Genomic DNA, 17,264 nt, shown 5'->3' with positions numbered 1-17,264 from the left:
GCTCACATTCAATATAAGGTCTCCAGATCACTGCATCCAGGTCATCTAGTGCCTGCTGCTACCACTCTAACTTCCCTAGGTGGGGCTGACTCATCATACCGCTATACATAAATACATAGGGCTGGTCGATTGCCTGAAATCTCAGACTCACTGGTCGGGTCACCGGTAAGTGTTCCCACACCCAAATATGCAGCAACGTCACTCCCACTGCCAATGAGCCCCTCCCACGATATACTACCTCATGCAGCTCCTGATATAGGTGCGCTAACATGCACGGTCTCCGGGGAAATCGGGTCCTGTCTGTCATCATCTGCTCAATCACCTACCCCCAACCAACGGCCAGACCATGTGATCGTCTATTTGGGCACAGTATCCCTCCCACAATACCTGACAAAATTGCTGGTAATGGCTTGTACAATGCAGCGATATCCTCCCAAGCTATCAAACCATCATCAATATACACATCCTCATCAAAGAATCTCTGCCCCCATGATCTATCATATGTCACCAGCTCACCCCGAATGGGAATATGTAGGATGCGCCATACATCCTCCAATGTCATAGTCATCTCCCCCTGTGCTAAGTGAAACATGCATGTCTCACTGTGCCAGCGCTCTGCCAATGTTGTAATCAAACCATGATTCATCTGAATCACAGGCATATGCATCACATCATACAACCTAGTCGCTGCAATGAAATCAACCTCGGCCTCTGTCAGCCGATCATGTAGCCCTGTGTAGCAGGATATCTCTTGTGCAACTCTAAGATGTGTAGATCCTCGTACACATGTGCATCAACTATCATCATCAATTGTTTTGTTTCAAACTTTCTTAAGTTTAAACTGATTATCAATAGATACTTTGATCAAGTATCTTCAGGTCTCAACAAGTAAGCAATCATGGCACACCTAGTTCAACAGTCATTTATCTTAATGACCTAAGTCTCATCAAGGCTACTATGGTTGAAAACAACTCCCACCTCACATCGCCATCCATCCATCATTGGCATCGCGATATTTTTGTTCACACAAACTGGGGCATCTATTATCCTCAAACAAAAGCGCTATCTTGCAAACAAAATGGCTACCTTTTAAACAATAGCGCTAATCAACAAACAATAGTGCTCAATTGACCCCTCAATAGTGCTCAAAAAACAATAATGCTCAAACCTCTATACAATAGCACAACTCTTTTCAAAAGCGCTCAAACAATAGCACAATAGCACCATTGCGGCACAAAAGTGCTAATTAATTAGACAACAACGCCAAAACATAGTTTCAATGCTATTGTCTTAACTCAACTTGGACTTAGCAAAAAACATATCAAAAATGCATAAAATTTAAAATTTAAAATTTGCCTACTGCTGGTCCATAGTCCTCTAACCGCTGGAATCAACAGACTCGCTCAAATCGGTGCTATGCAACGGGTACCGGCATCCTGACTGCTGCTTGCTCCTCCAAAATGTCACTATCAGAGCTATAGTTTCACTATGGTTGTGGATACAAATAATCATGTTTTCACCCCTTTCTCCCCATATAAACCCTTCGTCGTAACCCTAATTTTCCCCCGCTCACTGCTGCGGTCCTCGTGAACTGCCCGAGCCTCCCATTTCTTCATTTTATCTCCAATTTCTTCTATTTTTCGCCAGCATTGCTAACTTCTTCTCTTCTATCACCTTGCCAATTTTCATTCTTTTTCCAGAGATCGTCCAATTTTTTGAAATTTTTCAGCCCATCTCTCGAGGGGGCACACCACCCATTAAATTAACATTTTATGGGGCATTTCTTCACACCTATTTTTCTTTCTTTGAAACGACGCAATAAATCGCACCATCTCAAAGAGGGGCAAATGTAGTCACATAAATCTGTCTAGTTTAATTAAATGAATATTTGCTATTTATTTGATAAAAAATCCACTAGCCATCAGTTAATTAAATTAATATTTAATTAATTCATCTTCAAACATTCTCCTATTAATTAAATAAATTATTCAATTTATTTTAATTAATTCATTATACCAAATTCATAATCAATTAAATGAATAAAATCTATTTATTTAATTAAATCCTCCTTTTCCTCTTTTAAATAAATTAACATTTATTTAAATCATTAAACCCCCCCTCCCTCCCCTTGCATTTTCCTACAAATGCAATTTGCACACACAAATTGAAATAAATTAATTTTATTTTAATTAAAATCCTATTTTCCCTCACCCACCAAATCCACTTGCATTCCTAAACCCCCTTCTAGATTCTTCTAAACCCTTCCTAATTAGCCTAATTCATTCCCTAATTATTGTCACATTCCTAAGCAACTTTAAGTCACTTCTCAAAGACTCCAAAGTCTTTGAAAAACATTTAATGCTTTGTGTGTTCAACAATTTAACCTCTAAAGTCTTCCAAACCACTACTAGCTCTTACATGACCATTAATGGCTCTTACATGACCATTTATGGTTAATTCAAATTGCACTCACGTATCTCCTCAAGCATTTATTGCTTTGACCATGGTTATCCCTTTTGCCTTTGTACAAGAGTTTATCCATTGGATAAAAGCTTTATTCTTGGAATAAAGATTTTATTCACTCAACCCAACCATTGACTTTAACTCCCAAGTTAACTCTCAGGTCATGTCAAGCATTTAATGCGTATTCCCTCTCCTCTCAACCCCTCTCATGTTGACACTTGTCATTCTAGGATTGGGTTGAAAGCCCTCACATGGATTGAATATCATTCAATCTTGACCCTTATTGAGGTTACTCAATCTCAACCATCCATTGCTCCATTTTTCCTATAAATAGAGCCCATTTCTTCATAATCCAGATCCTGAAAACTTATATGCATTTAATCTATAGGCATTTCTAGAGAGCATTTAGCATCATATTCACTCTTTTGGTTTAAAATCAATTAGTTAATTAGATAAATCTCTCATTTTCAACTTTTATTCACACTTGCATAACATTTAGATTAATCATCTACAATCTTGAACCTCCATAAGCATCCATAGTGCAAAAAGCTGTTGAGAGCTACACTAATTTGGAACTTGGAGAGGAGAGGAACAAAGGAGAAGGCATTTGGAGATGTCTTCTTGCATTTACATTCATAGTTAAATGCTTTACTTTGTTTTTGGTGTCTCTTTTGATATGCCTACTTAGATTAGTCTTTGATTGAATAACACTAACAATCTCTTATATTTTTGTGTGTTATATGACCATAGGCTTCAGTCTAACCCTTGTCCATTTTGTAGAGCATCAATATATATAGTCATAGTTTTAATGCTTACAAAATTTAGAATCAAAACATTATTTTTAACCTCTCTAAGTAATGAAGGTGGATTTTATAAGATGGTGTATATGTCTTTAATTGCAACTTTTGGGATGCACTTATTCAAATATCTAATAAGAGGCAATATAGTGTTATGCAACATAAAATGCCATTGATAGTTCTGAATGGATTAAACCGAGACAAGACAAAACCTTTACATAACCACAACAATGCAACAAGCAACAAAAACCAAGGGCTCACAAAAAGTGAGGACCCAAGACTAGGATGCCTGCTCATGACAAGTGAAAGCTCACATGGAATGTTTGAGTATTTTTATTGGTTCCATGATTAACTACTATGTCATTTAGTTAAAGTTAAACCGTGTATGAAAAATTCACCCTAATTTTTAAAAAATATTGTACTTTTTTATTTTAATATAAAGAAAGACCGAAGTTGCAAGGGACCGAAAGCGGTCTTATAGTGATATTTATTCCGTATGTATGTCACATATCCACTCGCCATGTCAAGCCCTGGAAAAAGACTTTCCTTACCAAAACGTCAAATGCGGTTCCAAAGGCTTTCATGTCAGAATATATGATAAAGGAGCTAAAAAGAAAGTGGGAATCGAATGAAAACATTTCAGCTGGTAAAGATTTTGACAGAAACCAAGTGTTTGTCAACACTATTCACTTTGTCTATCACGCTTGGGAAAGATTCGTCTATTTTTCATTCTTTAAATGGGCCCTCTGCTCATTCTTTTTCTCCACTTTTCTTTTTCCTTTCATTAATTTCAGACATCTCATCTGGGCAAGATTGGAGAACAATCAAGATTTGGGATAAGCATTAAAATATTTTACATATTTTAATTTTAATTGAATTTAATTCTGATTAGTTTTTTTTTATAGGTAATGGGCCGATAAAGTGTACATATTTTAATTTTAATTAATTTAATTCTAATTAGTTTTTAATTCTAATTTAAAAATGGCCTTCACATGTCCATGGGGAACATACTCTTGGAACGTAATGCCTTTTGGTCTAAAGAATGTAGAGGCGACCTATCAAAGAGCAATGACCACCATCTTTCATGATATGATGCATACCATAATGGAAGATTATGTTGATGACTTATTGGAAAAATCATTAGCAAGAGAGGGTCATCTAGTAATATTAGAGAAAATCTTTGACAGACTGGAACAATATCATGTTCGGCTCAATCCAAAGAAATGCGTCTTTAGAGTAACCTTAGGGAGGCTGCTAGGATACATTGTCTCAAGCAAAGGCATTGAGGTCGATCCTGCAAAGGTCAAAGCAATCATGGACATGCCACCACCAAAGAATATCAGTCATCTAAGGACATTACAAGGGTGACTACAATCCATCTGAAGATTCATTGCACAACTAGCAGACAAGTGTCATCCTTTTACACATATGTTACACAAAAACATCCGCTTTCAATGGGATGCCAGATGCCAACAAGCATTCCAGGTGCTTAAGGACTATCTCATAAATACACCATTGTTGGTCCCACCAAATCCAAGTAGACCTCTATTACTTTATATTTCAGCAACAAATACAACATTGGGAGTGCTACTGGCTCAACATAATGCCGAAGGGAAAGAGTGTGTTGTATACTACATCTCTAGCACATTGGTCGACTATGAACTCAATTACACACCTATTGAGTGAGCTTGCCTAGCAGTAATCTTGGAAGCCACTAAACTAAGGCACTACCTGTTAACACATAAAGTACAACTCATTGCTAAGATTGATCCACTAAAGTACTTACTCAACAAAGCAACATTCACAGGCCACTTGGCCAAATGGGTGATGATTCTAAGTGAATTTGACATCAAGTATGTGGACCGTAAGGTTATCAAAGGTCAAGTTATTGTAGATCAGTTGGCTGATGCACCCCTCACTGGTGATCATCCTCTCATTTCCAATTTTCCAGATGAAGAGATATTCATGATCATAGCAGCACAACCATGTAAACTATACTTTGATGGTTCATACACTAGGCATTGATTGGGGGCAAGCATTCTATTTATCACACCTCAAGGTGACAACATCCCGAAGTCTTACAGGCTCATATTTCCATGTACAAACAACAAAGCAGATAATGAGGCCTTGATCACAGGACTCCGACTAGCCATACAATGGAAATTGAAAGAGTTACAGATATATGGTGACTCCCAACTGGTCATCCGACAAGTCACAGACGAATATCAGACTAAGGATGATAAACTCATGCCATACAAGTAAATGGTGGACAATTTAAAGGCATCATTTACCACTATCACCTTTGAGCAGATACCCAAAGATCAAAATCAAGCCGTTGATGCCATGGCTACCATTGCATCTCTCCTAGATCTTCCACAAAATTCAACACGCTATGAGTTCTTGGTAGAACATCTTTGAATTCCCACTTATGATATCCTCGAATCCGAGATGATATGTCTCCTTGTTAGTTCTGAATCCCCATGGTACAGTGAGTTCTACACCTACCTCTGTGATCACACACTTCCTCCTAACCAATCAAATAACCAATGTAAAATCTTCATTCACCAAACTGCTCGATATACCATTATTGTTGAAACCCTATACCGACGCAGTCTTGATGGTACTCTCCTTCGATGTCTAGAATAGGATTAGATAACAAAGGCCTTGGAAGAGGTACATGAAGGAATTTGTGGAACTCACGCAAGTGGTCCATCCTTAGCAAAGAAGATCATACGCACTGAATACTATTGGCCGTCCATGGAAAAAGACTCCTATTATTTTGTCAGAAAATGCAAGAAATGCCAAGTTCATGGAGAGCTGATACATGCACCAGCATAGGAATTACAACCAATCACAACACCATGGCCCTTTTATCAATGGGGACTTGACCTTGTGGGTAAAATCCATCCATCTTCATCCAACAACCACAAATTCATTATAACCACCACCAAATACTTCACAAAGTGGATCAAAATTGTTCCACTTACCCAAGTCACCGGTAAGCAGATCGCAACATTCATCCTTAATTACATCATCTGTCGGTATGGTGTACCCATGTCCATCATCATAGACAATGGTCTTCCTTTCAAAAATCAATATGTTCATGAGCTTTGTGAGAAGTTTCACATCCAACACCACTTTTCCACTCCCTATTACCCACAAGGAAATGGTCAGGCCGAAGCATCAAACAAGAACATATTAAGAATCCTCAAGAAGACAGTCAATGATGTCGGTCGTGATTGGCACGTTCAATTAAATCTAGCACTCTGGGTGTATCGAACTAGCATTCGAACCCCTATCGGCGCAACTCCCTACTCATTGGTCTATGGCGCAGAAGCCATCCTTCCTATCGAGGTCGAGGTACCATCTCTACAAGTTTCCTTACATAATCTGATAGATGATGAATCATATAGAGTATCACATCTCCAAGATTTAGAGCTACTTGATAAAAGGTGACAAGTTGCATACAACTACCTCAAAGCCTATCAGTAGCACATGAGCAAAAGCTATAATCATCGAGTTAGACCTCGTACATTTGAGGTAGATGATCTTGTTCTTTGAGAGAATCCTCATAACCAGCCAAACAGAGAACATCAAGGAAAGTTTGAATCAAACTGGTTGAGCTCATATGTTATCACTGTTGTATTTGGGTCCAAGGCATATCAGTTGGCTACTTCAGATGGAGAACCGCTAGCAGATCCAATCAACAGCATGCACCTCAAACGGTTTTATACATAGGTTGTATAGAGTATCAGGCTCCCATACATACCAGAAAAACACCAAAAACATTCAGATAAATGTCCTGAAGAAAAACAAAAAAATCAAAATAGTAAAGAAAAATCATGCATCGAAACGGTGAACAACCACTCCAGTGGCACCTTGGGTAAGTGCAATGGTAAAAACCTGGCAAACAGGCGCCACTTGTAAAGGTTGTGGCTCCATTTTCTTTTAGACTTGTTGTGATCACATTCATTGCATCCACACATCCATCAGTCAAAACCATGGCTTGTTATTGATCTACAATCAAGGATAGTACTTCATGCATCTTGCATCCTGCTTTTTCATAGTCATGTCTAAACTGGGGGCAATGCCCTTAACCTATTTGATGGAAGTGGATTTTGCATTACTTGTGATTCATTGAGTTCTTCATTCAAAACTATCTCACAAAATTCAAAAACATTCAAAACTGTCTCACAAAATACCAAAAACATTCAAAAACACTCACAAAATCCAAAAACATCAAAAATCAATCAAAAACATGGCAACGTATATAAAATCCCTTGTACATACGCATTGAAACAGACACCAAATAAACATTTTGAGCTACTCAAACAATGATCATTTATCAAATCAACCACACAATCAACGCAGGTACCCATAACTGTCTTAAACAAGGATGCATCCTTTCTTACCAAAACAAAGACAAAAATAAAATTTTCTTTGACAAGAAAATTTTGTTTAAGCTATCAAGTACCTGGTCAGTTTGATAAATTATTTATTCATTTATATCAGGTTCCTACACTACTCTGGGATATCCACAAGTGATTAGAGTACCCAGGATGGTTCCTAAGTATCATTTTGTTTATTGTCTGCGAATTATTCCAATGAAGTTCTGGGGCATGTACTAATGGTGTCTACGTGAGAAGTTCACTAAGCTACATGATCATATGCAAAAATCTAGTCATGGATCACTATGGCTTGCTGACTATAGCGTATACCTCGACCATATGAGCATGAACCATTATGGAGGGTCCATATTCTTTATCTATACTGCTTTCTTACCGATACAATGCTCCAAACTTGGTTCCTACTGCCTCATCCAAGATTGATACTACCATTGCTCGATGATGAAAAATAAAGCACTATGGATCATCATTCCATCTCATCTGTATATATTGCATTCCGTTGCATTCTATCGATCCATACATTCATAATAGCTGCATATCATTCATACATAGTAATGACAATGCATACTCTATTTTCCTCTTCTTCCATAGGAATGAGTCATAAGTCCTCCATTTCTTCTATCTAACATTAAACCCCCCTCACCCTCCCCATCTCAATAATCAATATCACATACCCTACGTCATTTCCCATCAACCCAATCAAGCAAGTTACTCTATCTGCACAGGTACATCGACTCATGCACACCTAGACTATCAAAAGATACTCTGATCAAGTATCTTCGGGTCTCAATAGGTAATCGATCATGGCACACCTAGACTACAACAGACATTTCTCATAATGACCTAGTCTCAATGGGTTTGCTATGATTCATCACAACCAACCCACAACACACACACACACTATCAATTGCTCAATCAATCCAACACAATCACAATGGACAATTACATCAATTGTCTAAGTCTCAATGAGTATTTTGCTTCCTATACCTTGACTTCATCGTGAAATTACATCAATTGTCTAAGTCACCAACAGGTCACTTTGATTCACTTACTGAGACTTTATCTTGTCCAAGCAAACAACTGACATCAACTGTCACGCTTTGACTCGACCAGGGCAATTTAACCAATTGCACCAGATTGTCCAACCATTTTGATCAATTATATACCATCAATCAAAAGCACAACACTACATTTGCACCGTATCTCCTGCATAACCTATAGGTACTCACTGGCTTGCCATTTCTCCGTATTCACTCTATTTTCTTCCATTCTTTCACTGTTATTGCTAATTTCTTCTATTCTACCTCCCGTCCACTTCTCATTCTTTTTCGAGAGATCGTCTAATTTTTTGAAATTTTTTGGCCCATCTCTCGAGAGGGCATACCACCCACTAAATTAATATTTATGGGGCATATTTTTTCACATCTATTTTTCTTTATTTGAAACGACGCGATAAAACCACACCATCTCAAAGAAGGGCAAATGTAGTCACATAAATCTGTCCACTTAATTAAATGAATATTTAGTATTTATTTGATTATTTAACCATCAATCAATAATTAATTAAATTAATAAATTCATCTTAACCCTCTTCTCTTATTAATTAAATAGATTATTCAATTTATTTGATTTAATTCATTTAACCAAATTCAAATCACTAATTAAATAAATAAATAATATTTGTTTAATTAAATCTTCTCTCACATTTAAATAAATTAATATATTTATTTAAATCCCCCAAAATCCCATTTCTCACATTTAAATTATTTAAATCACCTTTATGCTCCACCCACTTGCATTTTCCTACAAATGCAAGTTGCACAACTGTTTTAAATAAATAAATTATTAATTTAAAATCCTATTTATCTTCACCCACTTGAAACCTTTAATGGCTTCCCTTAAAGTCTTCAAACTTAATGATTTCCTTCTAGAGTTCTTTTAAGCCTTTAATGATTTCCCTAGTCTTCAAACTTAAATGCTTCTTTCTAGAGTTTTCTTAAGCCTTTAAAGGTTTCCCTTAAAGTCTTCAAGCATTTAATGCTTTATCTTCCTTTTTCTCATGTAAATAAATTAAGATTTATCTAAATAAAATCCAAAATTCACATTTATTTAAATATCTATCCAAATACAAATTACACCATTTAATTGAAATAAATGATTTTATTTTAATTGAAAATCCCAAAATTCCTCCCACTTGCATGCCTAAATCCCTTGTAGATTCTTCTAACGCCTTCTAATTAGCTTAATCATATCCTAATCATTGTCACATTCTTAAATAAAAGGAAGTCACATCTCAAAAACCTCCAAAGTCTTCAATAACCATTAAAGGCTTTATGTCTTCAAATGGTTAACCTCTAAAGTCTTCCAAACAATTAAAGGCTCTTACATAACCATTTATGGTTAACTCACCTTTTACCTTTGGTTAGAGACTTTCCTCTAACTTAACCATCCTTTTGACTCATGGGTCTCTTCAAAGCATTTATTTCTTTGACTAAGGTAAACATTGAACCCTTGCACATTCATTTATCCCTTGGATAAAAGGAATATCCATTAACCTAACCCTAACCCAACCCTCAGGATAACCATCATGTCCCCTCAAGCATTTAATGCTCCTTATCCCTCCTCTCAAGCCTCCTCATGGTGACACTTATCAACATGGAACTGAGTTGAAAGTCTTACATGGATTGAATATCTTTCAATCCTAACCCTTGTTAAGGTTGCTCAATCTTAACCCTTCGTTTCTCCATTTCTTCTATAAATAGAACCCTTCTCCTCAATCAAAGGAGGAAGCATTAGAGTATTGTTGTTATACTGATATTAGCACAGAGATTTTTCATAGCTTCACTATCTACACTTGCATAGCATTTGTTTATCATTTTCAACCATCTTGAATCTCCATATGTCATCCATGGCTAGTGCTAAAAGTTGAGAGCTACACTCATGTGAAACTTGGAGAGGGGAGAAACAAGGGAGAAGCATCAAAAGGCATCATAGAAGCATCTTAGGGAGGCTCTTCTCCTTTCTTTTGTTTTGTTAAACTTCTTTCATGCTTTTCGAAATCTCTTTTGATATGTTTGGAATGGTTTTTGGTTCTTTTTTTTGGTTTTATGGTTGAAACTAACTTAATAACATCATTAAGTATCTATATTGATGATTCTTCATCAATACTTGATTTTACGTAGTAAGTCAATTAAGTATTTCAAGACAACGGGTTGCTAGGTATGATTTTTCACGATTCACATACTTTTCAAAATATTTATCTTAGTTGATTTATATAAATCACTTTTGCACTAGCTATCACATCTTATTATAGAGTGCATCAATAACCTTGCCTCAGTATGTCCCTTATATAGGAGTATTAAATTCGTTATATAGTACATATTAGTAGTATTTTCTTATTTATGTCATTTTTTTAGAAAATTTCTTGATATATGTTACACCTAAAATCAAATAGAATTTCTATATTCTAACCATTTAATAATTATTTGTATATCTCTAACATGAAATAGTTCATATCTAACTATTTCTATTATTTTCCCACATAATGGCTTTTCAACGGTCATTGAGCTAAAGGATGTGTTTACAAACTTGATACCAATCCATTCAAATTCAAATTTTAAGATTAGCCATTATTGGCACCTAATCTAGGGTACTTTAGATTTGTTTCCTCATATTTCTATGGCATCATGATAGTTCTGATACTTAATGTTAACTACAGATGCCAAACTAATAATATGAGGGGGGGGGGGGGTGAATCATACAAACTTAATCTTCCATAAAAACAACAGATTCAACCTCGGTAACATATACTTCAGTAATATAACCAAAACTGCTAAACATGCAAACTTAAAAGCATATAAACATCATAATCCTCATAACACTAGATTTAACATGGAAACCCAAATAGGGAAAAACCATTGTGGAATTTCGGACCCACTAAGAAATATACTCTTCTAGAGTATGCTCGGTTAAAATAAAATCATGTTAAAGATTACAAACACATTGCTAGATGTGACCCGGTTAAGGGATTTCCCTCAGATCTGTTAGGATCGTCACCTTGTTAGAGGTGACCTTGTTAAAGGATTTCAAACACTCAATCAGAATGTCACCTTGCTAGAGGGTTTTACAAATAAGACTGTTAAGTCCACTCAGTTAAGAGATTTTCTGTCACTTCACAAAATACAGTAATAAAAATCTATCTGCAACTTTACATCTAAAATGCTAAAGCAGATTCTTATTTGCTCAACACAATATAGGACTTATCTTGTCCATCTGCTGGGCTCTATACTCTGTTATTCAAACAGGTCTTCAATCTTCTGTGCTCGGTAATCACTATGTAGCATCCCTGTGCATACACTTGCCCACATACATTATTTATCAACAGTTCCTTATTTATAAACAATTTGCCAACCGCTTAATCTCCTTGATCACATATCCCATGATCAATCATAGCCATCAGATCTTCAAACTTGACCAGGTTCAATGTATCCTTTGATCTGAAAATGTTTTACCCCACCTTGGAACTTGCATACATTTCTTGGAACTTGTGCTAGGGTATTGCGGTTCAATCTACGCTATAGATCTTCCTATCGATTTTCCTTTGCCATAGATTCTTTAACAAACTTCATGCACAACATACCAATCATTTAATTAGTTCTAGCTCATCAGCTTCCTTCATTAAATAATGCATGTAATCATTTAATGCATTCTGTTACAGCTCAGTTACAACTCGATAAATACTAAACTTCACTCAGTAGACATTCTGCCTTCATTAACCGATAGCGATAAGCTTAGGGTTTACTGACTAGGTTCGTTAGGGTTTATCGACTAGGTTCTTTGCTCGGTAACATAGTATAGTATTAACCTTACAATCAACAACATATGTAGGATATCAAAACAATCTAAAACATCATGATATTATCATTGTCTAACTCGGTAATAGTTGCCCATTGAATAACTTATTTTTCCTTTTATTCATCACATTCTTTCTATGTCTTTTACCGACATCTTTATACTCATCAAATCATACTTCTTAAGATATGGCAACATCATACTGAATTAGAAAATCAATTTCTTGACACCAATGACAAAATAATAATATTAAGATAGTAAACATCCTTAATTAGTTATATCCATAATCATCAACAACCATCTCAATATCCTTATTGAAATGCCAACAATCTCCCCCTTTGGCATTGATGGCAAAACCAATTGATTTGACCTATTTGATTCGGATTTAGATTGCTGAAATTCTGAAATGATGAAATGCTCTCCCCCTGTGATCAGTCTTCTCCCCCATACATTAGTCTTCTCCTCTTTTCTTCAGTCTTTCTTCTCTTCAGTCTTCTCCCCCTTTGACAACAATGCCAAAAAGTAAAGAACTAAAACATAGTTTCTCCCTGTATGAAGTGATTACCTGTTGAGATGTGGTAATTGAGTCTCGGTCAGAGCATTTTGTCTTCAATTCCTATTCCCTGTATTTGTTTCTTGCACACCTTTAGAAAACATTCTAAAGTGTGTAAATCAGCATCAACTTCGAAAATATATTCTATAGAGTCATCGAATTGATGCTTTCACCGAACTCGGTCAGTGAATGGAAGATAGGGGTAGGACCCCTAACTTACTTCTGAGATACTCAAAAGTGTCCCTTGGTAGTGGCTTGGTGAAGATATCTGCTATTTGTTCCTTTGTGCTAACATACTCCAACACCACTTTCTTCTCTTGAGCTTCTGCTCTAAGATAATGATATTTGATAGAGATGTGCTTTGTCTTAGAGTGCATAACAAGATTCTTTGAAATGCTAATGGCACTAGTATTGTCACAGAATATAGTTATTGGCTTGGTAACTTTCTCATTTATACCATCCAACTGTTGGTTGATCCATGCTATATTGGTACAATTCAATGCTGCAACAACATATTCAGCTTCTGATGTTGACTGTGAAACACATCCTTGTTTCTTGCTAAGCCAACTCACTAGTCTTTCTCCTAAAAAGAAAGCTCGTCCACTTGTGCTTTTTCTGTCATCAATGTTGCCTACCCAATCAACATCAGTATAAACTTTTAAATCAAAGTAATTTCCTTTCTGATATACTAAGCCATAATCCTCAGTGCCTTTCAAGTATCTAAAAATTTTCTTGATTGTTGTCATGTGTATCTCCTTAGGATCTGTAGAGAATCTTGCAACTGTACCTACTGCATGTGCTATATCTAGCCTGTTGTGAACAACATATTGTAGTTTTCCAATCATGGAATGGTAAAGTGTCTCGTTAACAGATGCAGATTCATCATTCTTTGATAATTTATAGTTGGTAGTCATAGGAGTACTTACTGGTTGTGAATCCTCCATTCCAAATTTCTTCAAGATTTCCTTTATGTACTTGGATTGAGTAATGAAAATCTCATTTTTCATGTGCAGTATCCGTAAACCTATAAAATACTTTATCTCACCGATTAATGACATCTCAAATTCTTTGCTCATTTCATTTCCAAATTTCTTGCATAAAGAGTCATTTCCACAAAATATAATATCATCAACAAATAGGGCTGAGATCAGTAGTCCATTTTCATCATTCTTCATGTACATATTGCTATTTCCACTTGTTCTTATAAAACCAATCTTGATTAAATAAGAGTGCAATCTTTCATACCATGCTCTAGGTGCTTGTTTCAGACCATATAAATCTTTGTTCAATTTACATACCTGATCTTTATTCTTGTCTTCAACAAATCCTTCAGGTTGTTCAATAGAAACTTCTTCTTCTAATATACCATTTAGAAATACAGATTTGACATCCATTTGATATACCTTGAAATTCTTGTAAGCAGCATATGCCAACAATGTTCTTACTCCAAGTCTAGCCACAGGTGCAGAAGTTTCACCATAATCAATTCCCTCTTCTTGAGCATAACCTTTGCAAACTAGTCTTGCTTTATTTCGAATGGCCTCACCTTTTTCATTCAGCTTGTTTTTGAAAATCCACTTTGTACCGATTACATTTTTATCATTTGGCCTTGGGATTAGTGTCCATGTGTCATTCTTCTTGATTTTATCAATCTCTTCTGTCATAGCATTTATCCAATCTTCATTGTTAAATGCCTCTTTCACTATTCTTGGCTCAAATTCAGATATTAGACATGTGTTCTGTCTCAGTTTGTTCCTTGTCATCACTAGATCATCCTTATCTCGTATAATCTGACTTGATGCATGATGTCTTTTGACATACTTGGCTAATACATGCTCGGTAGGCTCTGTACGATCTTCTTCATCACTTGGTAACTGGATATTCTCTTCATTTCCTTCTGCAGTTCTCTCGGTAAGACTTGTCGGTTGAACATAGACAAATTCATCATACTCTTCTAGTTCTTTGGAGTTTCCTTCATCATTTCTTTCTGCAAATTCATGAATTTTCACATTTGCACTTTATACTATTTTGTTAGATGACTTGATCAGACATTTAAATGCTTTGCTTCTAGAAGAATAACCAAGAAATGTTCCTTCTTCACTTTTCTGATCAAACTTGTCATTTCTATCATCTTTGTGAACATAGCATCTACTTCCAAAGATTTTGAAATAACTTACATTAGGTTTCTTGTCATACCAGATTTCATATGGTGTCTTCAAAGTTCCTTTCTTCAGTTGTACTCGATTCAGGGTGTAAACTGCTGTGCTTATTGCTTCTCTCCAAAATGTTTGTGGCACTTTCTTTTCAATCATCAGGGTTCTGGCTTAATCCACAATAGATTTGTTTCTTCTCTTAGCTATCCCATTTTGTTGTGGAGTTCTTGGTGTAGAGACTTGTCTTTTAATACCATGATCATTGCAGAATAAGTTGAACTCATCAGATGTGAACTCTCCTCCTCTATCTGTTCTAAGACATTTCAGTTGTCTTCCTGTTTCATTTTCAACTCTTGCCTTGTACCATTTAAACATTTGAAAAGCTTCTGATTTTTCTTTTGAAAACATTACTAACATCATCCTTGAATAATCATCCACAAATAATATGAAATATTTATCACCATAATAACTTTGAACTTTCATAGGACCACAAAGATTAGCGTGCATAAGATCTAAAATTCCCTTAGAAGTGTAGGACTTACTTGTAAAGCTTGATCTTGTCATCTTACCCATCTGGTATCCTCGACACATAGCATTCTTAGGCTTTTCCAAACTCTGTAGACCTCTTACTCGGTGCTTCTTGATTATTTTGATCAGATTATCAAAATTTACATGACAAAACCTTTTATGCCATAACCAGGTATCATCTATCTTTGCATATAGAAACTTATTCCGAGTTGAGTCAAGATGAAATGTATTACATTTTGTTTGTGTCCTGGTAGTAGCTAACTTTCAATTCTTGTCATGAACTTTGACAATTCCTTTCTGAAATTCTATACGGTAACCTGTGTTGTTTAGTTGTGCTACACTCAACAAATTATATTTCAAACCTTCACCCCAATAAACATCATTGCATTTTGCATTGTCAAGAAGTGTTATAGATCCTTTACCTTTTACTGGACATGGTGCATCATTACCAAATCTTACATAACCTCCATCATAATCTTCTACCATAACAAACTTGTGTTTATCACCTATCATGTGATGTGAGCATCCACTATCTATGATCCAAGAATCATTAGTATTTATGTGAGATATTAGGGCTTTTTCTTCATACCTTTCTTCATCTGATCCATCTTTGATAGCCACATAAACTACTTCCTCTGTATCAGTTTCATCCGATTTATCATCATTGCATTCCTCATTAGCTATTAAGCATGTCTTTCTATCTCTTCCTATTAAGTCTCGGTGTCCTCTGTAATGATTATCTTTCTGTCTGTCATCTCGGTAATCTCTCTTTTCAGTAGATTCTTTGTTAGGATAGTTAGAAGCCATATGTCCTATCTTATCACAATTGAAACCTTTCAAAGGTAGTTTTCCTTTATACTTACCTTTGCCTCTTAATAACCTTCTGGCTAATAGTGCTTCAAACTTTTCTTGCTTTCTGATTTCCTCATACAGTTTGTGTAATTCTTCCATGTTCTTACAAAATCTTTCACTTCCTCCACTGTGATCTCCTTCAGAGTACTTATACTTTATTTCATTGTAATCATTAGATTCATCAAGATGGAAATAACTAAATGCAGATTCAACTTTATTTACCAAAAACCCACTATTATCAAAATTACTTAACTCAAATGCATGTAGCTTACCAATAGAAGCATCTAAAGAAACTGGCATATTGGGTACAAACCTCAATTCATTGATTGTAGAGACTCGGATTGCATAAGTTGGTAGAAGGGTTCTTAACAACTTACTTGTTATATCCTTTTCTTCAATGGTTCCTCCCGCTCCTTTGATTTGATTGACAATTTCCTTTAGTCTTGTAGTGTACTGAGTTATGTTCTCACCTTCATTCATCCTCATAGATTCAAGTTGTCCTCTTAGACTATCCACTTTTTCTCTTTGAACATGTTCATCACCGCCATACATAGATATGAGCTTGTCCCACATTGCCTTTGCATCATTGCAGCCTTCTAGATCATTAAACTCTAAGTCGGTCAATGCAGATTTTATTTCAATCATTGGTTGGATATGCTCT

Source organism: Cryptomeria japonica, chromosome 7 (genome assembly GCF_030272615.1).
Source record: "Cryptomeria japonica chromosome 7, Sugi_1.0, whole genome shotgun sequence".
Lineage (NCBI taxonomy): Eukaryota > Viridiplantae > Streptophyta > Pinopsida > Cupressales > Cupressaceae > Cryptomeria > Cryptomeria japonica.
The sequence above is the reverse complement of the archived record's forward strand: the minus strand, read 5'-3'. Positions refer to the sequence as shown.